This window comes from Rhinopithecus bieti, unplaced genomic scaffold (genome assembly GCF_001698545.2).
Source record: "Rhinopithecus bieti isolate Rb0 unplaced genomic scaffold, ASM169854v2 scaffold_15143, whole genome shotgun sequence".
NCBI classification, from domain to species: domain Eukaryota; kingdom Metazoa; phylum Chordata; class Mammalia; order Primates; family Cercopithecidae; genus Rhinopithecus; species Rhinopithecus bieti.
The window spans coordinates 177800-201574 of record NW_016808091.1 but is presented as its reverse complement, the minus strand read 5'-3'; positions in this window follow the sequence as shown (position 1 = coordinate 201574).

Sequence of the window (23775 nt, the reverse complement as noted above, 5' to 3'; positions counted from 1 at the left end):
CTTGGCTTTGGAAGATCTGGATTTATGTCCCTGTTGAGTCATTTTACTAACTGAATGACACTGGATACATTACCTAGATAATCTTCCCAAACCTCAGTTTTCTAGTCTGTAAAATGGAAGTAATAACTCCTTTTTTTGTTCAGCCTTTAAGCCATAGCAATCAATCTTTTGCCTTTACAATGACTGCTTCATGTCAAATCCCAAAGGCTCTGTTCAGTTCTCACCTCTCTGGCCTCTCTGGTATCCAGCCCTGCCAACTGCCCTTTTCTTGCAATATCTTCCTTTTAGTTTCTGCAGCATCTCTCTACTGGTTCTCTTCCTGCTTCTCTGGCTGTTATTTCCCAGTTTCCTCTATGGCTTTTCTTATTCTGCCCACAGTTTAATTGTTGGGCCTCCTGAGGACTCTGCCTAGGCCCAATTTGAACAACATAGAGAAAATAGACTAAGCAAAAATAGCAAAGCCTGAAGCACCTGTGGGACTACAACAAAAGATCTAACATTTGTGTTGTTGGAGTCGTAGAAGAAGATGAGAAAAAGAATAAGGCTGGAAAAGTACTCAGGGATAGAATGTCCCAAAACTTCTCAAATTTGGTAAAAGATATAAATCTACTTTAAAGTTGAGTGACCTCAGCAGGATGAGCCATAGAAATCCATATCAAAGCACATCATAATCAGCCTTTTGAAAACCAAAGACAAAGAAAATTGAAAGCAGTCAAGGAGAGATAACACCTGAGATACAGGGGAAAAACAATTGGAATGACCATGGATTTCTCATCAGAAACCACTGAGACCAGAAGGAAGTGACATTACATTTTTCAAGTGTTGAAGTAAAAAAATTTTCAACCTGGAATTCCACATATAAGTGATAATATACTTCAGAAGTGAAAATATCCTTCAGAAATGAAGGAGAAATAAAGATATTCTCAGACAAAGAACAAATAGAGAATTTATTGACAGCAGATATATCCTGAAAGAATAGTTGAAGAAAGTTCTCTGAACAGAAATAATAATAAAAGAAGGGGCCTTGGAAATAAGAAAGGAAAAAAGAACATGATAAGCAAAATATTAGCAAATACAATTGACTTTCCTTTTCTCTTGAGTTTTCTAAATTATTTTGGCTGACTAAAGCAAAAATTATATAACTGTCTGATGTGGCTCTAAATACATGCAGAGAAAATATATAAGACATTTATATTAAGAAAAGAGAGAGATAAATTAATCTAAAATAAGGTATTTTTTCTATACTTTATGCAAACTGGTAAGATGACATTATGTACATCATGATAAGTTATGTGTGTATATGTATACATATCTATACACATCTAGTAATACTTAGAGCAACCACTAAGAAAAGCTATACAAAACGATACACAAAATCTAAATATAATCAAAATATAATTCTAAAAATGCTTAAGTAGCCCATAGGTAGGCAGGAACAAAAGAAAACTAAGAAATGCAAAACAGAAAACAAAAAAATTTAAAAGGCAGATGTAAAGCCCTAAAATATCAATCATTTCATGAAATATAAATGGGTCTAAATATATCAATTAAAAGACAGACACTGGCATAGTGGATTACAAAGCACTACTCAACTATATGCTATTTGCAGAAAACTTGCCTTCAACATAACAATGTAGATGGGCTGAAAATAAAAGGATGGAAACCATATAACAGGCAAACATTAAAGAAAGCAGGAGTAGCTATATTAAGCTCAGATAGATTTCAAAGCTAAGAAAATTACTAGAGACAGTAGGGATATTATATAATAAATCAACCAAGAAGACGTAGTAATCCTAAATGTTTAATGTTCAAACAACAGAGCATCATAGCACATGAAGCAAAAAATGATAGACCTGAAAGGAAAAATAAACAAATGCCTGATTGGTACTTCTCAAGTCTGAGAAAACATCACAGCCAAGAGGAGCCTAAAGAGATGTGACAACTAAAGGTCACGAATCCTGAATGGAATTCTGAAACAGAAAAAGGACGCTGGGCAAAAACTAATGAAATCTGAACAAGGTATGGACTTGAGTTAAAGATAATGCATCAATATTGGTTCATTAGAAGGAACAGAGAAAACTAGGTGTGGGATAGATGGGGATGCTCTGTACTATATTTGAAACTTTTCTGTAAATCTAAAATTTAAGAGTTTATTTTTTTTTAAATGGCAAAAAATCAAACAATACCCTTCCTTCAGATGTCCAATCCAGAAATACAGGAGATAGAGTAGTTAGCTGGGCTACTTCTTCTCATTCACTTCATTTTTTGACTCAATTTCAGATGAAGCCCTGTGGATTCTACCTCTGGATCATGTTGTCCAAAATGCCACCCATCAATTTCCACTGGTCCTCCTTGGTGCAGGGCATCCTCATATTCCCCCTCCACTGAAGCAACAACTCCTCACTGATCTTCCTGCTTCCAGTCTTGTCTTTCTCTTTTCTCTCTTATCCAAACCCGTAGGCATGTCCTCTTCAGATCATGAATAATATTCCTAAAATACAAACAGGGTCAGATTCCCTCCTTGTAAAATTCCTTCAGTGGATGTCTAACTTCAAGGGAAAGGCTAGGACCCTTGGATCTTCCAAATCCAGACCAGACTGACTGCTCCAGCCTTCTTCCATCATCCACAACACCCATTTTGTACCCAATGCTCCAGGCACTGGGAGCTACTCACAGTTCCTCTGACCTGACAAACTGTTCAGACATCCACACATTTCCTAGTGCTGTCTGCACTTGCATAAATTGCCCTCTGCTTCCCTCAAGTCCCCTCTACTATTAAAACCTGCTCATCTCTTATTACTCAGCTCCACTGTTCTCTTCTCTCTCTACAGAAAAGGTTCCAGGCTCCAGTTATGACTCTCCTCTATGTCCCAAACAGAACACATTTGGTTCCCATTAGAGTCTCTAGGACAATCTAATCTTGCATTACCTTTTTCCTCTACAGGACCACAGGTTGTTCAAAAAAAAAGGACAATATCATTTGTCTTTGTATCCCCAGCATCTATGGCATTGAGTACATAGAGTCCTTGGGATGACCAGCAATCAAGCTGTGGACAGAACAAGAACAACCAGCAAAGGAGACTGAGAAGCACCAGCCAGAGAAGCAGGAGGAGAACCAGTAGAGAGAGCTGCTGCAGCCACCAAAGGGAGGAATGTAGACGTCTGGTTGCGTTGGGCTAGATTTGTTAGGTCTGCATGAGGCCTCAGGATGGCCCTGTGAGAGCAGCCCAAGTCACCCAGGAGAGCCAGCAGAGCATCTGGGTATGACATATGAGCCTTCTACCACCACTCTTGACTGTTCAAACTGGAGAAGGGCTGAAAACACGTGGGCAGCCAAGCACCTTTTATGGGCTTCTAGAAGCTCATCTCAGCCACAGCATCAAGTGCACCACATGATGCTCACTCACAGTATGAGCCCCCATGAGCAAAGCAGTGACCCCAACACTGAGAGCATGGTAGGGTCCCATCTGCTCCCACATGGCAGACAGGTCCCTAGGAATGAGCATGACTGGGTCAGTCAACCAGGTGCAGATTCAGGGTGGTATGGTTGAATCAGGCAGATGGCTGTAAGATCAATTCTCCATCTCACCATTTTTTGGTTGGGTAATTCTGATTAAGTTAGTGGACTTCATTAACCTTACTTTGTACCATGGGGATAAAACATCCACCTCACACAATTGCTAGAGCATGCAGGTGAGGAAGGACTTGACATCTCTTGTAGCTGATGGTAAAGACACACTAGTGCTCTCTTCTTGTGCATGTTCTTAGTCTTACAGATGTATGCCGATTTTGAATATAAAACCTATATAGCTGATGTTTACTTTTTGGATATTGTAATGGCCCTAGAGCCCACAGTATATACAACATGAACATTCATTCCTTCAGCTAATATTTATTGGGCATCTGTGGTAAGTACTGGGAAGGCAATAGTGATTATCCAAAGGTCATATTTTCCTGTGTGTTGAAGGTGCTTCGTTAAGGAAGACAAATGTGTCAGCTTCTAGGCAAGAGAGATGACATTCACAAAGACACATACTGTGTATAATTGGAGGGTTAGAAGATGGCAGAGATGAGAGACAGCAGAGAAGTTGCACAAGGACCTGGGGATGGACCACAGAGAGTGTTGAATGCCACCCTTGAGATAGCAGCCCCTGTGGCCTGTGGGCCATCGGCAGGACAGTGACAACTGACTGCTTCCCTTCCCTCTCTCCGTTTTTTGTTTTTGTATACTCTTAGTGTTTAAAATTTCATTTAATTAACGAATAGAAGTTGGCAACAAAAGATTTTGCTACATTTGCCTGTTCTGATTCTTGACAATTCTCTCTGAGGAGGAGCACTGGGCTACTCATAGTGTCTGGCATCTATTAGGTATTGTTTAATATCTGTTCAAATGAACAAAATGTACTTGTATTGAGTTGAACCAAAGTGAAGCCCTTTGGGACAACTTTGGAGCAACAGTGGATTATATTATTCTGGATGACTTACGAAAAATACTTACCCTTAATCAGTCTTAGATGAACCGAAGATTATTCATATTCAGTTCAGTTAATGGTAGTTATTTAGCTAAGTCTTGATTATGTGTAACAGACAGGAGTTAGTCAAGAGATAACGACGTGGCCCTGGGTTTCCCTCTGCCCCTGGCCTGAACATCCTTTTAATGAAAGGATACTGTCCTGTTTGTAGAGCAGCCAAAGACTCACATGTGAATCCTTTATACACATTGCAAGCAATCCAAGCATCTGACTTCCATTCTTCACTCACAGCTGGGAGCAAGTGCAAGAAATCAGTGGAAAGCTGGAAGTTTGTTAACAGGGGGTTTATTTTGGCACTCGGTTGCAATTAAATCCAGTGGGTTAAAAGCTTCTGAATGCATTACCCTCTTTTAAACAGGCCACTTTTAGAGTGTTTCCACAATGAACAATATTCATCACCAATGTTATATATGGCTGACTTTCACCCTCAAATAATACCTTCTTTCCTTGGAAGGAAAAGCAACTTTCCCATCATTATAATTGAATCCAAACATCTGTCACCCACAAAGGCATGGTTTTAGAGGTTGATTAATGGATATCTGGCTCACAGAGTACACAGAACCATACTCATTTGCAACAAATTTACACCCATACCCACACACATGTTTAGGCACATACACCAATACACATGCCCCAAATGCTTTCCTCCAAAAACCACGTTTCCATTATCATTTCTTTGAATAAAATTAAGACAACAATAAAGAAAGCGATGTAGGCAGAATAGTAAAAAGAGCAATGACTTGGAGTCTGCAATGACTGATCATGACCTTTGACGAGCAACATAATCTCTCCAGTTCTCAATTTCCACACGTGAAAAATATGAATGATGAAACCACCTCCATCGTTTAATGCTTATAACCCACCCACGACCTGACATGCTCAAAAGTTTGTGCCTTTGTGTGAGAGTTCCTCTGCCAACTGTGTTCCACGAGACCTTCATCATCTTTCAAAACTCAACAGATATACCACCTCCCCAAAGAAGCCCTCCCTGGTTCCCCCAAGCAGAATAAGCAGGTCATTCTCAATCATTCCAGAAACCTTGCATGCCATCAGTTTTGTTACAGCTTTCATTGCATAGTACAGCAACCACCTCACCTAAACTATTAACCCACAGAGAACAGACCAGGTCTGATTGTTTTCATTTCCCTGGTGGAGAGAAAAGGAATAGCACATGAAGGTTCTAATAAAAGGTTGAAGGGAAAAAACAACTGAATGAGTAATTACTGGAATGACACAGTATCCTCATATGGCATAAGAAAAGCTCCCTCCTGGCTTGCAATCTCTTTCCCTCTGCAATGCTGAGACCTTGGTCTTGCTGAAATCTGGTACTAGTCCCATTATGTTCTTGGCCCATCACCTTCAGGATACAGTCCAGATTCCTCACCAAGGCAACCTGACTCTGTCTCTTCATGGCTGAGTTGCCACCTCTTCTACTGCTCTCCTCCTATCCCCTGCCACCTGCTATGTTCTAGGATACTCAGCCAAGGTTCCTGACACACCGTGCTCTCTCATACCTCTGGATCTATCCTTCTCTCTTACAACCCCATCCACCTTCCTCACTTAGCCAATTCCTAACTGTCTCCAAGACTTACCTAAGATGATTTTTCCTCCAGGAAGATTTCCAGGATCCCGGAATCCTCTTATTCTCTGCCTGCCAGAATGTCATGGTTGTCTCTAATAGGACCATCTGTTTGAGGGTCTGTGGGCTCCTTGTAGACAGAAGCTGGGCCCTGCTCATTTCTATCCCCTGCCCCATGCCTGATGCTGACTGGCCACTCAGTAAGCATGTCTTAGAAGCTGTGAGTGGGTAGGCAGATGAATGAAGAGTCCAAGGTGATCAGAAGAGGGTCAGATTCTATAGGCCAACTCTAAAGCATGTGCATCCCACACCACCAGCTGAGGGTTTCCTTCTTGTCCTTTGAGGAAGGTTATTTTCTTCTAGACCTTAACCAGCATCTGAGAAAAGCATTCTTAAAATCCCCCACTGCAGCTATTAGTTTTTCAAATTCTTCTTGTAATTCATTGTATGTGTCTGTGCACATATGCCTATATATATATAGTTATGTGTGCACACATACACATAGTCACATATATAGGTATGTATTTATAAGTACATACTCAATAAATACTCATTGAAGCTATGTTGCTAGGTGTCTGCAAGTTTTTGATTATCTTAATTCTAGTGTAGAGCCAGACTTTGCTTAGATTATTTCTTTTTACCCCCTCCCCTCCCTCAGCACACACACTTTTATTTTCAAACGTTGTGTTTAGTTTTATTTGGGTAACTCTTTTGTAGGCAGCTTATACTAAAATTTTAAAAATCGAATTTGATTGTGTTTTCTAGTGAGATAATGTAATTCATTTAGGTTTATTATTATTTCTGCTTTTTAATGTGTTTCATTTCTTGTGTTTTTTTTCTTTTTTTGCTGCCATTTTCTACCTTCTTTTCTTCCTTCTGATAGATTAATAATGCTAGATGTCTTCCTTTTTCCTATTATTTGCTTTGGAAGTTGGAGATTCTATTACAATTGGGTGGAATGGATTGTCCCCTAGGATTTTCACTTTACAAAATCACATTTATATTTTCAAGCAGTATCTAAAATTATTCAGCATATCTGTCTTCATTCCTAATATGACACTGCTCTTAGCATGCTTCAAATGCCCTTCACACACCCCTGCTCCATCATCTGTGTTAATGCTCTAAAACTTTAGTTTCATATTTATTTTTTCTATCAAGAATTCATTGCATCTACCAACATAGTTTACCAGTTCCTTTAATCACCATTTCTTCTTGTATTCTACTCCTCTGAATTTAGTTTCCTTCTTGCTAACATTTATCTTTTAATAGTTCTTTCAGTGGAGGCATAAACTCTCTTATTCTTGTATGTCTGAAAATGCCCTTAATTCAAATACTCTGGAATGACAGTTAACTGGGTGCAGAATTTAGGCTCACAGCTCCTTTGAAGATGACTTTCCATTTTCTTCTCACCTCTATTGTGGTTGATTGGAAGTCTGCTGTCAGTCTGGGTATAATTCTTTTGTAGAAGTCTTAATCCGTTTAGGCTACTATAAAATAATCTTACAGGCTGGGTGGCTTATAAACGACAGAAATTTACTTCTCACAGTTACAGAGGCTGTGAAGTACAAGATCAAGGCTATGGCAGATTCAGTGTCTGGTAAAAGCCTGTTTCCAGGTTCACAGATGGCACCTTCTCACTGTGTTCTCATGTAGTGTGTCAAGGGATCTTTTGGGGGTTTACTTTATAAAAGCATTATGGGCTGGGCATGGTGACTCATGCCTATAATCTCAGTATTTTGGGAGGCTGAGGCAGGCAGATTACGTGTGGTCAGGAGTTGGAGACCAGCCTGGGCAACATGGTGAAATCCCATCTCTACTACAAACATAAAAATTAGCCAGGCATGGTGGCACTCACCTGTAATCCCAGCTACTCAGGAGGCTGAGGCATGAGAATAATTTGAGCCTGGAATGCAGAGGTTGCAGTAAGCTGAGGTTGTATCACTGCACTACAGCTTGGGCAATAGAGTGAGACTCTGTCTCAAAATAAATAAATAAATGAATAAAAATGAAAGCATTATGATCTCATTCATGAAGTCTCCATATTCACGACCTAATCATCTCCCAAAGGGCCCACCGCTTAATACCATCACCTTGGGGGTTAGAATTTCAACATAGGAATTTCAGGGGGAAACAAAAATTCAGACCATAGCAGTAGACAATCTCTTAGGTAGACTTGGATAATTCTGCTTTAATTTTGAGCCGTTATAGTTTATTTATGATTAATATTCATGTATAAATTTATTATTCTCAGCATATGATTTCAGTATAAAGTTCCCATTCTTTGTTAACTCTTGAAAATTATCACCCACAGGCCGGGTGCGGTGGCTCAAGCCTGTAATCCCAGCACTTTGGGAGGCTGAGACGGGCGGATCACGAGGTCAGGAGATCGAGACCATCCTGCTAACATGGTGAAACCCTGTCTCTACTAAAAAATACAAAAAACTAGCTGGGCGAGGTGGCGGGCGCCTGTAGTCCCAGCTACTCAGGAGGCTGAGGCAGGAGAATGGCGGGAACCCGGGAGGCGGAGCTTGCAGTGAGCTGAGATCCGGCCACTGCACTCCAGCCTGGGTGACAGAGAGAGACTCCATCTCAAAAAAAAAAAAAAAAAAGAAAAGAAAAGAAAATTATCACCCACTGTCATTCCTAATATTGTCCCTCTTCCTTCCCTTCTACTTGTTACTTCTGAAAGTTGCATTAGATTGATGTTATAAGTTCTCAATAATTTTTCATATCTTTTAACTTCTCTTTAAATAACTATGCTTTTAATCATTTTTTTCCTTTTCATGGAGCTCAGATACTGAGGGTTGTGTTAATCACACACTTCATTTCGTGACAACTAGTGTATAACAATGTCCCTCACTTGTTTCATCTATGTGTTTATTTTATTTTACCATGATTTATTTATCTCCCCTCTCCCACAGAAGAACCACTCCTTGTGTTTAATGTTTATTATTTTGTTCATATGTGATATTAAAACATGTATTGTTTTCTGAACACATATTTTTAATTTATGGAAACAATTATATGCTATATATGTCACACTGTATTTTGTAAGAGACACACATATTGTTGTGTGCGTGTCAAGTTCATTACCTCTAATTGCTGCATATTAATGCTTGGTGTACTCCAACCAAGTGTTACTAATTCATTTCCCAATGATAGCATCCAATCTTCTCTATAGCCTTGACACTACAGATAAATCCCGCTTGTATTTGTCCTCTTACTGGATTGAGAACATTTCTTTGAGATATCCCTATTCCTACCTCTATACACATATCTGTCTATACATCTCTCTCTCTCTTTCTCTCTGTATCCATCTATGTCTCTACCTATCTCCAGGAACATACCTAATTTAACTAGTGCAAGATTGCCTTTCAGAATAGTAATAGCTTTTACTTCCACTAGCTATGTATGAGGTTCCTACATCCTTATATCCTAATGAAAATTTGATCCTAATCAACATTTGGCTTTATCCAACTTTGTTTAATAGTCTTTCTTTGCTATATATCTCTGTGTGGAATTATGCATAAATTTTCCAATGTTATTTTCCATTTTATTAATTGTATATTTTACTGTGTCTGGTTTATTTATTTTCATCCCATCTACTGAACTTTCAGTCTTTTACTTTAAAGATTATATTTTTCATTTCATGGACTGCTTATTATTTTTTCTATATCCACTTGTTTTTTATTCATTTTCACCAATTTTTGTTTTATAATCAACTGGTGTTTTGATCGATAGTATTTCTTTCACTATTTCTTGGAGAACTGCTTAATATCTTTATTTTTAAATCCAACTTAAATTGTAAGCCATTCTTTCCCAGGCCCATATTCTGAATTGACTTGACTTTGCTTCATTTTTCTCTGTTGCACTTACTAATTCCTAGCGTACTATGTAAGTTAGTTTGGCTATCTCCTTCCCCTGAGCCAGGCAGGGATTTCTGTCTGCTTGTCCATGCATCTCCGGTACCTAGAACAGTACCGGGCACTGTAAATGTGTAGCTTCCCAACACTCCTATTGAATTGATCAATGAATGGATTGGTCTATGTTATCTTCATTTCCTCTGAGTGAATCCTTTTGGTTGTTTTGTTTGTTGGATGATTGTTATAGTGTTAGCTTTCCTCATGTGCTACGAATTTCCTACTGTGCCCATGGAGTGGTATTGGTTTTTGTTTTAGTTGCCTTTTCCTATCCCTGCATTCACTTCTCCTGCCTGGTGGTTTTGCTGTTGCCTTTGCCCAGTCCCTGGGTTTTCTGCACCATCAATGCTCTCATATTTGTGACCCACGGTTTGCACCCACAGAGATATCACTGATCCTGTGCCCAGGCCAAAGCACAGCTTTTCGTGGCTTCCAGAGGATGAATGGATACCACCTTTCCCTCCCGCTACTCCAGGAAAACGTTCGTCATCTTCTGCAGCCACAGGAAAACCATCTCAGGCTTGATTTCGTGTCTGTGTGCCCAGATGCCCAATGAACTTGTAGGTTTCACACAGGGAAGCTGGCTCTGGACTACTCCCCAACAGTAGGGTGAGCTTGGACCTGTTTCCAGTGGCAGTTGGCTTTGTGGGACCAGCAACCGTTTCTGCAGCTTCAGCCTGGGGCCATGTGAGTCCACATTCTGTCTCTTGTCACTGCCGATGCTTATTTTGTTTGTGAGCGTAGCGCTAGCTTTTCAACATCTTAAATATATCCCTAAAATAACTTTTTTGAACCACCTTATCATCACTTTGATGAGTTTCACAAGACTATTTTGAAATGTGAAGATCAAGTGTTGATCTTTTCTTTCTCTCTGCATTTTAGCTCCATCACCATCCTCTGAGCCCGTAAGAGGCTGGCAGAAAACACTCCAAACATCAGACAACATGATCCCACCTCAAATACCCTTGCATCTGTTTTCTTTACCTCCTACTTTTTCACTGGGCATCTCAGGCATCATCTTCTTTGAGCAGGATGTCTAGGTTTTGTGCCTGAATTAGTCTGCTTAAGCTGCCATAACAAAATAGCACAGACTGAGTGACTTAAAGAACATAAATTAATTTCTCATAGTTCTGGATGTTGGGAGTCTGAGATGAATGCAGTAGCAGGCTTGGTTTCTCCTACACTCTCTCTCTCTGTGGCTTGCAGGTGGCTGCCTCCCTGCTGTCCTCACATGGCGTTTTGCCTGTATGCATACCCTCAGTGTCTCACCCTCATCTTATAAAGCTACTAGTCAAATTGGATTAGGGCCTACCCTTTTGACTCCATTTAACTTTATTTCTTCCAAAGATTCTACCTCCAAATACAGCCACGTTGGAAGTTAGGGCTTCGGTGTATAAATTTTAGGAGGATGCAATTCAATCCATAAAACTCCTACTAAGATCCTATGCTAGAATTGAACAGAAATAATGAAGCAAATAGATATTCATGCATTTGGTCTTTCTCTTCATTTAGTCAATGGTCTTAACAACAAGAATGAAGCAATGTCTTTCGTGATTTGAAGTTCATAAGCACCATCCCCTTTGCACATATGCTGTAATGTTCAATGATCTATATGATTGTGTGTTATGAGTGTATGGAGGTGGTGTCCATTGAGGTTGAACTTCAAATTATTTTGGTAAGATTAAATGCTGATTATCAGTGAAAACATCACATTAACTTGGAGTAGATGTTCTTTGATAACTAGATGTTAGCCGGGACCCTTCGTGTAACTAGATGTCAGCAAGCAAGTGCCTGTAGCATTTACAGCATATATTTACTGTTCTGCATTGAGAAAGCCACGTTTTCCAATATTCCTCATGATTTCTGGGAAGAAGTCAATATCTCAAGCCCTCCCACTTTGAGGTTCAATGTTAGGGAGTAGATTAAGAAGGACCCTATTGGGGAAAGATGATGAGAAAGAACAGGGGAGTGAGTCCCTCATGGCATATGTGCCGCAGAAGCAGAGAGAGAGAGACTGGCCATCCTGGCTCAACTAAGGACCTAGGTGGCCACAAGAAGATGTGGCTGAAGCTGACGAACCTCCTGCCCAGTCTCTATGGGCATGTCTCACGAACATGTGTGAGTGTAAGGGTGTCTCCTTATACATACCTACTGCATGTGTGGGTAGGTAAGTTAAAGTAGCCATCTACCCGAGTAATTTAACACTGGGAGTCCAGGTGCATTCCCCGGGGATCCACCAGTGCTGAGCATCACTAAGAAGGTCAGAGAGTCCCTCTCTGTCTCGGGTCCTGAATCACTGTTGCCATGCACCCAGAACTTTCTACATCTGACCAGGGCTTCCCAAACAGTCTTTAACAGCAGGAGAGATGCTCAGAAGAGAGTGGCACCACGGTAGATGCTGGTGAAAGTAATTGTCCTGCCCTGGGGCCTGGGCCAGCCTTTGAAGAGTCTTTGGATGATCCAACACCAGGGGTGTGGAGTATGCTACTTGGGGAGGAAAAGAGGAGTATGAACACATGCTATTTTTAAATTTAAATATTAGAAGCAATGAGGCTTTTTCTGTACACCAGGCTCATGAATTGCCGCTACTATTTTGAAGTCAAAGTAATCAAGGCAAGGATATTTATTTATGGATCAAATGTGTTTAGTTAGCACTATTTTATGCCAGAACCCAAATTAGGCAGTGGATACATGGAATCAACATGGCCTGCCCACAGGGAATGCCCCAGATGGGCAAAGAAACACCTTAATCATCTGTGCTGATGCCATGTGACACAGGCAGTGTGATGAAGCCTGCAGGGCTGGGAGGGATGGCTTCTTGCAGGAGGTAGCCCAAGAGTGGTGACAGGGTTTTGAGAAGTAAATAAGAGCTTGTCAGGTAAAGAGAACAGCAGAAGAGGCTCCCTTTGGTCAGGTATCAGCCAGGTGTCTTTATTTTAGTTCTCTGAAAGGAAGTCTTTCATCCAGTGGGTGGGACTCAGCCAATCTGTGACCACTGGATGGTTCCAGGGGGACCCGGCAGTCACCCACCCCGGCCAATGTAAAATCTGCAGCTGGGGCATCTGAATGTTCGATGAACTTCAGCATCAGAACTCTCTGTCCTGTGCTCAGCACGTTCCTCCACACATAGGAACATTTCCCATGAATCTGGCCAATCTGGAGGTGGTGCTGGAGACTCAGAGACCTCCCCACACCAGCCTGGCGGGCCCCTCTGCCCAGAGTGGAATGCACCCCTGGTGGAGTCCGATCAGCGGCTCCTGCCCTCATCTGCTTTTAATCACCCCCTCTCTGCAGTACATCCCATTATGTTAACAAAACATTTTTGCAATTGCCCAGTGCTTGCTGCTGGGTCAGAGAGCTCACCTCCATGAGGGAGGTTGGAAGGGTGACACATCCTTACCTGGGCACATGAGTAAATCAAGATTTTTCTAGTTCTGGCCATACCGCCCCGGTGCTGGCCAGTCCTGCAAGGGACCTCTGACTTCCAGAGCAATCTGTTCTGTATCAGTTGAGCACTCCCTGGGCCTCAGCTGGCTGGCAGGATTCTCTGGCAGAGGTCTGTGTTCTAATGAGGCTCTGTTTGTCTAAAGATCACATTTTGGTACCCTCGGGGGAGGCTGCTAACAGAATCAGGGAGCATCCTGGATCCTTCATCCCACAGTTTCTAAAGTTGCTGTCAACAGGACTTTGGCAAAACCTGCTCTTTAATTCTCCAAATAAGTTACAGAAAAAGCAGCTTTCTGTGCCACAGCCACATCAGCAACCAGGCGACCGCACCGGGAAACCTCTACATCCCTGGCTGAGGAGTGCTACTTGTAAGCTGATGTTGTTTGAAGTCAGAATCTTAGCATCAGGATGTGTTGGAAAGGGAGGCATTCCAATACCACCTTCTTAGTGTTGTGCTAGAGTGCCCTGGGAGTTTTCCAAGAAGCAGGAGCATTGGTAAGAAAATGTGCAGGTGGCAGATGACTGTCCTCTCCCCTGGGGGACGTGAGGACAGGATGCTGAGGGACCGGAGAGTGCAAGGGGAAATGTGTCCATCAATGGGCTCAGCTGAGTGTCCTGGGAGTTTTTTGTGCTGATCCCTGGCATCCAGGCCCCCGCTGTGAACTGTGTTTTCCAAGGATTGAATATACTTCCCTGACAGATGGATGAGGCAGGAAGTGGGTTCCGCTGGACAGGGTGCAGGCCACGTTCCTTAACATGGGCCATGGCCCCTGGGGACCCATGGAAGGCTCCTACCTCCAGTCAGACAAGCTGTATAAATGCAGCTACATTTATTAAGCTCATTTTCTGACAGATCACCAATGGCTACAGAGCTTACAGCTCCTCCCATGGAGTGTTGGAATCTCTCTCAACCCCCTAGGATCTGGGCTGGCCTGTGACTTGCTTTGGCTAATGGGATAGTAGCAAATGTGGCACAAGCAGCGACTTTCTTCCTCACTCACTTTCCCCCTTGCTGCTCTTAGAGCCCTCCTGCCATGCAATTAAGTCTAGGGAAACTTCTGGACAATGAAAGACAGGAAGCCCAGTCCCCTCCTCCTCTTCTTTTTTCTCAGCCCTTTAAATGCACTTTCAACATCCCTTTCAATCCACCAGGATGACTCAGGGGCTATGTTTTTGGTTTTGGTAGAATGGAAATGACCCCCCCATGTAATAACTTAGGGTCTGTCTGTTATCCCCACCAGACTACATGCTAGATCCTCCAAGTATGGAATATGTTCATTTGTCTCTGTAGCTCATGCTTACAGCAAAGGAGCTGACATGCAGTAGGTCTTCAATATACATTTGTGGAAGGAAGACAGGATGGAGGGAGGAAGGGAAGGCGTGAGGAGGGAAGACCCCACTGGGACCCACACACAGTATTTTTAATGTGATAACTACATAAATAGTGGTGTTAGGACTTCTTTAATTTAACACAAATTCATAAAATCTCAGATTGGGAGGAGACCTTGATATTCATAGCTGCTTTTTCATAATGACTTGTCTTTGCCTGACTCTCACAAAGGTATTGTGAAGCAGTCATACAAGTTCATTTTCATTCCTATTTGACAGTGAGGAGAATAGGGCAAAGGACTTAAATGACTTGCCCAGCAACGTGACACTGTTGTGTGTAGACGGCAGAACTCAAGCCAGGATTTCTAACTTCAAACACCCTCTACCATCCTACCTGGGGATCCTCGGGGTCAGTGCTTCCTATGTGCCAGTTATTAGAGTGACGCCTTCAAAAGTTTTGCCATTTCCACATACCACTTGCCACTGTCACTTTATTTACTTTATTTTCTTTACATAGGTGCATTTTAACTTCGGTGTATTTACTAGATTTTAGTTAAGCTTTTTTATTTTGAGATAACTGCAGTTTCACATGCAGTTGTAAGAAATAATACCTAGAGATCTTTGTATCCCAGCTTTCCCCAATGGCAACAACTCACAAAACTATAGTACTATTAGCACCAGGGCATTGACATGGATACAGTCAAGATACATAAAATTCCATCACCACAAGGTTGTTCCTATTGTCCTTTTGTGGCCACACCCACTTCCCTAGCACTACCAGACCCTCCTTATCCTGGGCAACACTAATTTGCTCTCCATTTCTATAAGTCTGTCATTTAAAGAATGTTACATAAACAAAATCATTCAGTATGTCTAATAACCTTTTGAGATTGGCTTTCTTCATTCATCATCACTCTCTGGAGATTCATCCAGATTGTTGTATGTTAGAAATAAAAGTTAAATAAACTCCTTTTTCATTGCTGAGTAGTATTTGGTGATGGTATTCCATTGTCTCCCTATTCACCATTGAAAGACATCTGGATTGCTTCCAGTTTTGGCTATTAAAATAAAGCTATTATACACATCTCTGTCCAAGATTTTGTGTAGATTTGCTTCCTTCTATCTGGGAGAAATGTCCAGGACTGTGATTGGTTGCATGGTAGTTGGATGTTTAGTTTTTTTAAAAAATTGACAAACACTTTTCAAGAGTGGTGGTAGTGTTTTACATTTCCATCAGCAACGTGTGAGTGACCCCGTTTCACCAGATGCTTGCCAGCATTTGTATGGTCATAAAAAAAATTTTTTTTTTGGCCATTTTGGATAGGTGTGTAATGATATACCATGGTGGTTTTAATTTGCATCTCACTAATGGCTAACAATCTTGAACATCTCTTGATGTGTTTATTTGATAAATGTATATCTTCCTTGGTAAAGTATCTCATGATTTTTTCCCATTTTCTGATTTGATTGAATTTTTTACTGTTGAATTTTAAGACTTTCTTATATATTCTAGATACTATGATGTTGTCATACATGACGTTTGCAAATATTTTCTTTCAGTCTGTGGCTTTTAAAAAATCATCAGTAGGCTTTTGAAGAGCAAAAGTTTTATATTTAAGAAGTCCAATTGATCAGTTTTCAATTTATGGGTTGTGCTTTTGGTATCAAGTCTAAGAATCCTTTATCTCATCCCATATCCTGATGATTTCCTTCTATTTTCTTTTAAGTCTTGTAGTTTCATGTTTTATATTTAAGTTCTTTCTCTCTTTCTTTCTCTTTCTTTCTTTCTTTCTTTCTTTCTTTCTTTCTTTCTTTCTTTCTTTCTTTCTTTCTTTCTTTCTTTCTTTCTTTCTTTCTTTCTTTCTTTCTTTCTTTTTAGAGGGAGTCTTGCTCCGTCACCCAGGCTGGAGTGCAGAGCCGTGATTTAGGTTCACTTCAAACTCCACCTCCTGGGTTCAAGCAATTCTTGCCTCAGCCTCTTGAGTAGCTGGGATTACAGGCACGTGCCAACATGCCCACCTAATTTTTGTATTTTAGTAGAGACGAGGTTTCACCCTGTTGGCCAGGCTGGTCTCGAACTCTTGACCTTAGGTGATCCACCCGCCTTGGCCTCCCAAGGTGCTGGGATTACAGGTGTGAGCCACTGTGCCTGGCCCATGATATATTTTGAGTTAACTTTTGCAAAGGGTGTAAGACAGGTTGAGGGTTTTTTGTTTTTTTTTTTTTTTTTTTTTTTTTGCCTATGAATATCTAATTACTTTAGCACCATCTATTAAAAAGGCTCTTTTCTCCAATGACTTACTTTCACATTTCTGTCAAAGATTAGATAAGCGTATTTTTCTGGATCTGTTTCTTGGTTATTTATCCTATTGTATTGATCTATCTATGTGTCTAGCCTTCCACCAATACCACACAACCTCAGTTACTATAGGTATACAATAAGTCTTGAAATCAGATAGACTGATTCTTCTCACTTGATTGTTCTTTAAATTTTTTAATTTAGTTATTCAAGTTTTTGTGCCTTTTCATTTAAATTTTAGAATACTTTTCCCCTGCCAAATATATATGTGTGTGTGTGTATATATATAAATCTTGCTGAGGTTTTGATAGTATTGCCTTAAACCTGTGTGTCAATTTGGGGAGAACTGACATCTTCAGTCTACTGCATCTTCCAGCCTATGGTGTGTCTTTCCATTTGCTTAGATCTTCTTTGATTTCTTTCATCAGTATTTGTAATTTTCAGCATGCAAGTCCTATGCACATTTTGTTAGATTCACATCTAAATATCTTATTTTTGAGCAATTATAGATGGTATTGTATTTGATATATTTGTTTAAAATAAAACTTTATGTTGTTCCATAAATGAAAAACAGATCTCACTTCTCATAAAATAGGGAATAACTAAAAAATCTATATAATTTAACTGAAAGAAAACACAGTTTTTAAAAAAAAATGGTCTGTGTGCTTTGTAAAATCAGCACATGGACCACCAATTGTGCATGCGCCATACTTTGGAACACAATCAAGCCTCCAGTGGTTCATGACTTACCACACCAATAAGACATTCCTAGAATATAGCTGTGGGTGCCTTACACAAAAACTCTCAGGGCTGGGAAACTCACCACCTCGGCAGCTCATTCTATAGTCAGACAGTTTTGACTGTTGAGAACTCCTTTCTTTGGCTGAGCTGAAACCTATAGTCCTGTAATTCCCGCTGGTTCCAAGTTCTGGGGTAGAGGGCCAGACGGTGCTGGTGCCTTCAATGTACCTCCAACTATGACTTGGACAGTGTGCTCTCCTGTGCCTGCAGGATGCCACTTTCAGGAACTGGGCAGTATTTGTAAGCCCTGGAGTCTTACTAGCTGGCTTTAGATGTCTTGTCTACTGTCAGTGCCCCAACAGCCCTTCAACTGGTTGGGAGGTGACCATGACATGAGCCTTCAGTTGTCCCTCTGTCTCACCATGCTGCCCAGATCTGGTAGACCTCAGGCATGTTTATCTTTGCAGCCCAGGTATTCTCTCAGGACATGATGGAGGAAATAAATCAGTTTGCTATTCATTCAACCCACCCTCAAGTGAGCAGGGAACTCTTCCAGAATCTGGGTACAGATTGAGGCATAAAGTGTAGCCCCTGCCCTGCAGGACTCAGAAACACGTGTTGGTGGCAAGCAGGCACTCATGAATCACCAGGGCTAAGGTGAACTCTATGCAAAGAGCTGCGGGCAACCAGAGGAGGAAGCAGCCACATTTCCCTGCGGTGCAGGGGACATCCAAGAGTGCTTGATCTTTATGAGGACCTAAAAGGTAGACATGTTTATTCCCATTCTGTAGTTAGAAACTGAGACTTATGCATAGTTTCCCAAGATCACAAAGTCAGTAAATGACTGAAACAGTTTTGGCTTTCAAAGTCCTAGCCCCTTTTTCTTATTAAGCAAATGGAAGGCTCTCAGTATTTGTTGAATTAATGAAAAGAGGTAGAAATGAATTCTACACTGTCTGCCAAGAAGTTTCCTCAGAGGCAAGAAAGAGCAATTGTGCTCATGTATCCTTCCATGGGGCTCTGCAGCACTCCTGCCCGGCTTGCCCTGGGAACCCCAGAAGAACACCTGCACCCACAGCCAGGGAGGATCCCCTCCCTCCCTGGGAGGCCTGAAGCCTCTTGGCATTACCGGGCTGGGCTGTTGGTTTTATTCAGTCACACTCACCCAGGGAATGACTTTGATAGACAGTTTTGTCTGAACCTGGCCCTGGGAGGCTGGGGCCTAGTAGGAGGGGTGTAAGAAAGCCTGGGGCATGGGGAAGAGCAGCCCCAGAGTTCACAGCACGAGATCTGCTGCCCAGAGAGGTGAATTAATTTGTGCAGGATACACGTCCATCATACAAGGAGCCAAGATTTGGACCTGAGGTTTTCCTGTGCCCTTCCCACATGCCCCCGACCTCTGCAGAGATTCAGAGGAACGAATGGGAAGGAGGAGCCAACCCGAGTGCAGGGTGATGGCAGAGGAGGGCTCTGCAGTGCCCTGTGAGGCCGCCCTGGGGCCCCAGGGGCAGAGGGTTCATGTGTGTCTCTGACTTGCCCCATGGTCACTGCCAGGCCGCCTTGCCCACCTTCAGAGCTCTAGACAGAGGCCCCTTTAAACTTCCTCCCCGGCCAGGCCAAGACGCTGCAACAGCTCAGCGCGGCTCCCAGCGAACCCCGAGTGAACCCTCGGGGCTTTATTTTCATTTCTTCTTGGCAGGACGTAACTTCCTGCTTCTAAGAAAAACATCTTTAAACAGAGCCACAAACGGTTCCAGGGTGTCCCTCACATCCCCCGCTCGACGGAACAACAGCGAGATGAGCTGCGTGGAGTGGATTGGAAGCACATGGAGCCTGTTTCCTTTCAAAATCCCCCAGGGACTCGGCCTGTAGGAGCCAAGGTGTTTGATAAATCATGCTGGAAGTTTTATCAGGTCCAGTGTGTGCAAACGAAAGCCAGAAGGGGAGGGAGGGCTCCCCCAGGGCCCCCCGAATCCAGGCCGACTGGAGGCCTAGACAAGAGGAGGGATCTGAGTCTTGAGCACCTACTGCATGCTCCTGAGGTGCTGGCTCATCCAGGGCCAGCGGGAGAAGTGCCCCAGGACCTGCCCTGAGTCGTGGGGAGACAGACACAGCTGTCATAGACCAGGCGCCACTGGGGAACGTGGCAACCAGGAGGAAGGGCTCACTGGCTAAGGGGGCTTCACTGTTACCTGTGCACTCTCCTCGTGTGCGCCTCTTCAGACCAAGCAGAGGGGAATTTATGCAAGCCCAGGAGGAGCCTTCTGGGTTCTCTTCCTTTCTTTTCCTGCATCACGGGTGGATCAGGGCCTGGCCTCAGCCCAAAGCTTCAGGGAGCTCATGGGGTAGGTCGGGGAGGGACAATGAGGAGCCAAGGAAGGAGGCTCCAGGGGTCTCAGGGATCTCGGCAGTATGGAAGTGAGAGGTGAAGCTGGCTGAGATTCTGGGTCGGGTAGGGACTTGGAGAACTTTTCTGTCTAGCCAAAGGATTGTAAGCACACCATTCAGGGCTCTGTGTCTAGCTAAAGGTTTGTAAACACACCAATCAGCACTCTGTAAAAACGGACCAATCAGCACCCTGTAAAATGGACCAATCAGCAGGATGTGGGTGGGGCCAAATAAGGGAATGAAAGTCAGCCACCCCAGCCAACCACGGCAACTCGCTTGGGTCTCTTTCAATGCTGTGGAAGCTTTGTTCTTTCCCTGTTCACAATAAATCTGGCTACTGCTCAGCCTTTGGGTTTGCACTACCTTTATGAGCTGTAACACTCACTTCGCAGGTCTCCAGCTTCATTCCTGAAGCCAGGGAGATCACGAACCCACCGGGAGGAACTAACAACTCTGGATGCGCCACTTTTAAGAGCTGTTAACACTTGCGGCTTCAGTCCTGAAGTCAGTGAGACCAAGAATCCACCAGAAGGAAGAAACTCCGGACACATTTGAACATCTGAAGGAACAAACTCTGGACACACCATCTTTAAGAACTGTAACACTCAGCATGAGGGTCCATGGCTTCATTTTTGAAGTCAGCGAGAATCCACCGGAAGGAACCAATTCTGGACACAGAAGATTTACCCTGTCTGAAGGAAGCCGGTGCTTCTGCCCCTGGACATCTGAGCCAGCTCCACCATGTTTGACCTGGAGGAAGCCTCACCAGGAAGAACAGCGCAGCTCCATCAAGCTGTGGCGGGGGTGAACAACTGGCCTGTGAACTGTCACGCCTGGATGTTGGTCACATATAGTTACCAGGTTTGTAACTTAGCTTTAGAGTCTTAAAAACAAATATTATTTACAATATAACATACCCTGCATTATTAATTTCCTTGCAATCTCTAGAAAGCAGTGTTGCTCCTAAGAATTTTGCAGAGGCTCTTATATGACAGGAAAGGGTGCTGAGAGCAATGAACTTTGGGATCCGAGAGTAATGGCTTCAGTGGCACCTTCTTGGCTGACTCATTTTCAGTCTCAGTTTTCTTACCTGTGAAATAGGAACAAGGACACCTACCTTAAGGATTTGGTGCGAGGGTTGGTTATTTATGGGTCCTTATTTACAATAAGGTGAAGGTGACTTCTAGATACATAAAGTAGATTAAAGTGGCAGAAGAATAAAAGAAGGAAGATAAGTAAGAGAACAAAAAATGAATTCAGTAATAACTAAAAACCACGTGCCATAATAATACTTCATTTTCTGAGAGTAAAGAACATTTTTTTTTTTGAGACGAAGTCTTGCTCTGTTGCCCGGACTGGAGTGCCGGTGGCTTTATCACGGTTCACTGCAACCTCCGCCTCCCAGGTTCAAGCAATTCTCTGCCTCAGCCTTCCGAGTACCTGGAATTGCAGGCACCCGCGACCACGCCTGGCTAATTTTTTTGTATTTTTAGTAGAGGCGGGGTTTCACCATCTTGGCCAGGCTGGTCTTGAACTCCTGACCTCATGATCCACCCGCTTCCGCCTCCCAAAGTGCTGGATTACAGGTATAAGCCACCGCACCTGGCCAGAACATTTTTATCTGTAAGGATTCTTACCCGCATGAGAACGGGGCTCTGGACGCTCTGCAGTTCGTGGAGGTCATAGGATGAAGCAGACCAGGTCCCCACAAGAATCTCAACTGTTCTTGGTACCAGGATGAGGTGGAAAATAAGCCTGGTAGTCTTATTTAATTTTATTTAATTATAAATTGACAAATTACATTTGTATGCATTTATGGGGTACAAATACATACAATTTATGTTGTATGTGTTTTATTATTTATTATTTGTATGTATTTTTGGGGTACAAATACATACAATTTATGTTGTATGTAGTGATGTTACCATTTATAAATACTGTTGACCCTTGAACAACGTGGGTTTGAACTGTATGGGTCCACTTATATGCAAATTCCCTTCTGTCCCTGCCACTTTGAGACAGCATAGCCAACACTTCCTCTTCCTTCTCAACCTACACAACATGAAGACGACAAGGGTGAAGACCTTTCTGATGATGATCCACTTCCATTTAATGAATAGTAAATATATTTTCTCTTCCATATGATTTTCTTTATAACATTTTCTTTTCTCTAATTTACTTTAGTCTAAGGATGCAGTACATAATACATAAAACATACGAAATATGTGTTAATTGTTTATGATATCAGTAAGGCTTCAGGTCAAGAGTAGGCTATTAGTAATTAAGTTTTGGGGGAGGTCAAAAATTATACACAGATTTTCCACTGCCTGGGGTTAGTACCCCTAACCCCATATTGTTCAAGTCTCAACTGTACAAGGTAAAATAATTAAATCAAGCTAATTACTGTATCCATCTCAAAAATCATTTTTGTGGTGACCATAGTAAACATAATAATAATGCATTATACATTTCAAATTCACTAAGAGTAAATTTCAAATGTTTTCACCTCCTGGTCTTTGTACAGAGATTGTGATGTAAGATTGTGAATGAAGTCCCAGGGCAATTCTATCAGTTTCTTCCATGAGGTAATCTCTCAGCTTGGAAAAACAGCATCAAGCAACTAGTGAAAGTGATTCTCTGTGCACTCCAGGTCCCCGACTGCTTGCTGAGCTGACTTGATATAGATGTTGGTTTCACAATACTGGGAAGCGTGAAATAACTGATGAACTTTAAAGAAATCACCCCTATCACATGTCAACAAATTAAAGGCTGTCCTCTCCAACAGCTACAGGATGGGCAGCTGTTCTCTGTTGCTGATTAAATGCAGACCCATAAACTTTGGCAAGAAGTTGAGTGGAGGAAGTGTTGGTTGCCTCCTGAGGAAACGAAGATGCCTAACAATGACTTAGGCCTGAGTCCTTGCACAGGGGTGTGTGTGTATGTGTTCCACAATCCTCTGTAGAAAATGATTTTGGATCCACCAGGAAACACAAACTATGACGGATGACCAGAGCTCTAACATTTGCACTCCTTACTAAATGAACACAATCATTTTAGTTTTGGGAATGTTCAGAGCAAGTGAAATCAGTTAAGCATCCCCATCAAAAAGACTCTCCAGAAAGCACATTTGAACTTGAGAAAGCAAATTTTTAGTGAAATGATTTATTTAAACGAATCTTTGCTTATAAACCTCTTGGGATGAGGATTGTCTACAAAACCATAACTTGAATTTGAGACTAGTTGGTCTTTGAAATAAGGCAGAGCTACAACGCTTAGCTGTTTGAGTCACAGCTAGAGATGGCATACTTCATCCTCCACCTAGAAGATGCATGTGTTCATATTACCTACATTCTCCATACCAGGCAATGATGTAGCCACCTTAGCTGTGAATAGTATAAGATAATTAACAAATAAGTGTTAGAGAAGTGGTAATTGTAAGTTCTAGAATATATTACTTGAGTGCATTAACATTTTTGCTTTTCTTAATTTGTGGGAATTGCTCCATTCCGAATGAATGAATTATTTTTTTAACAGTAATAC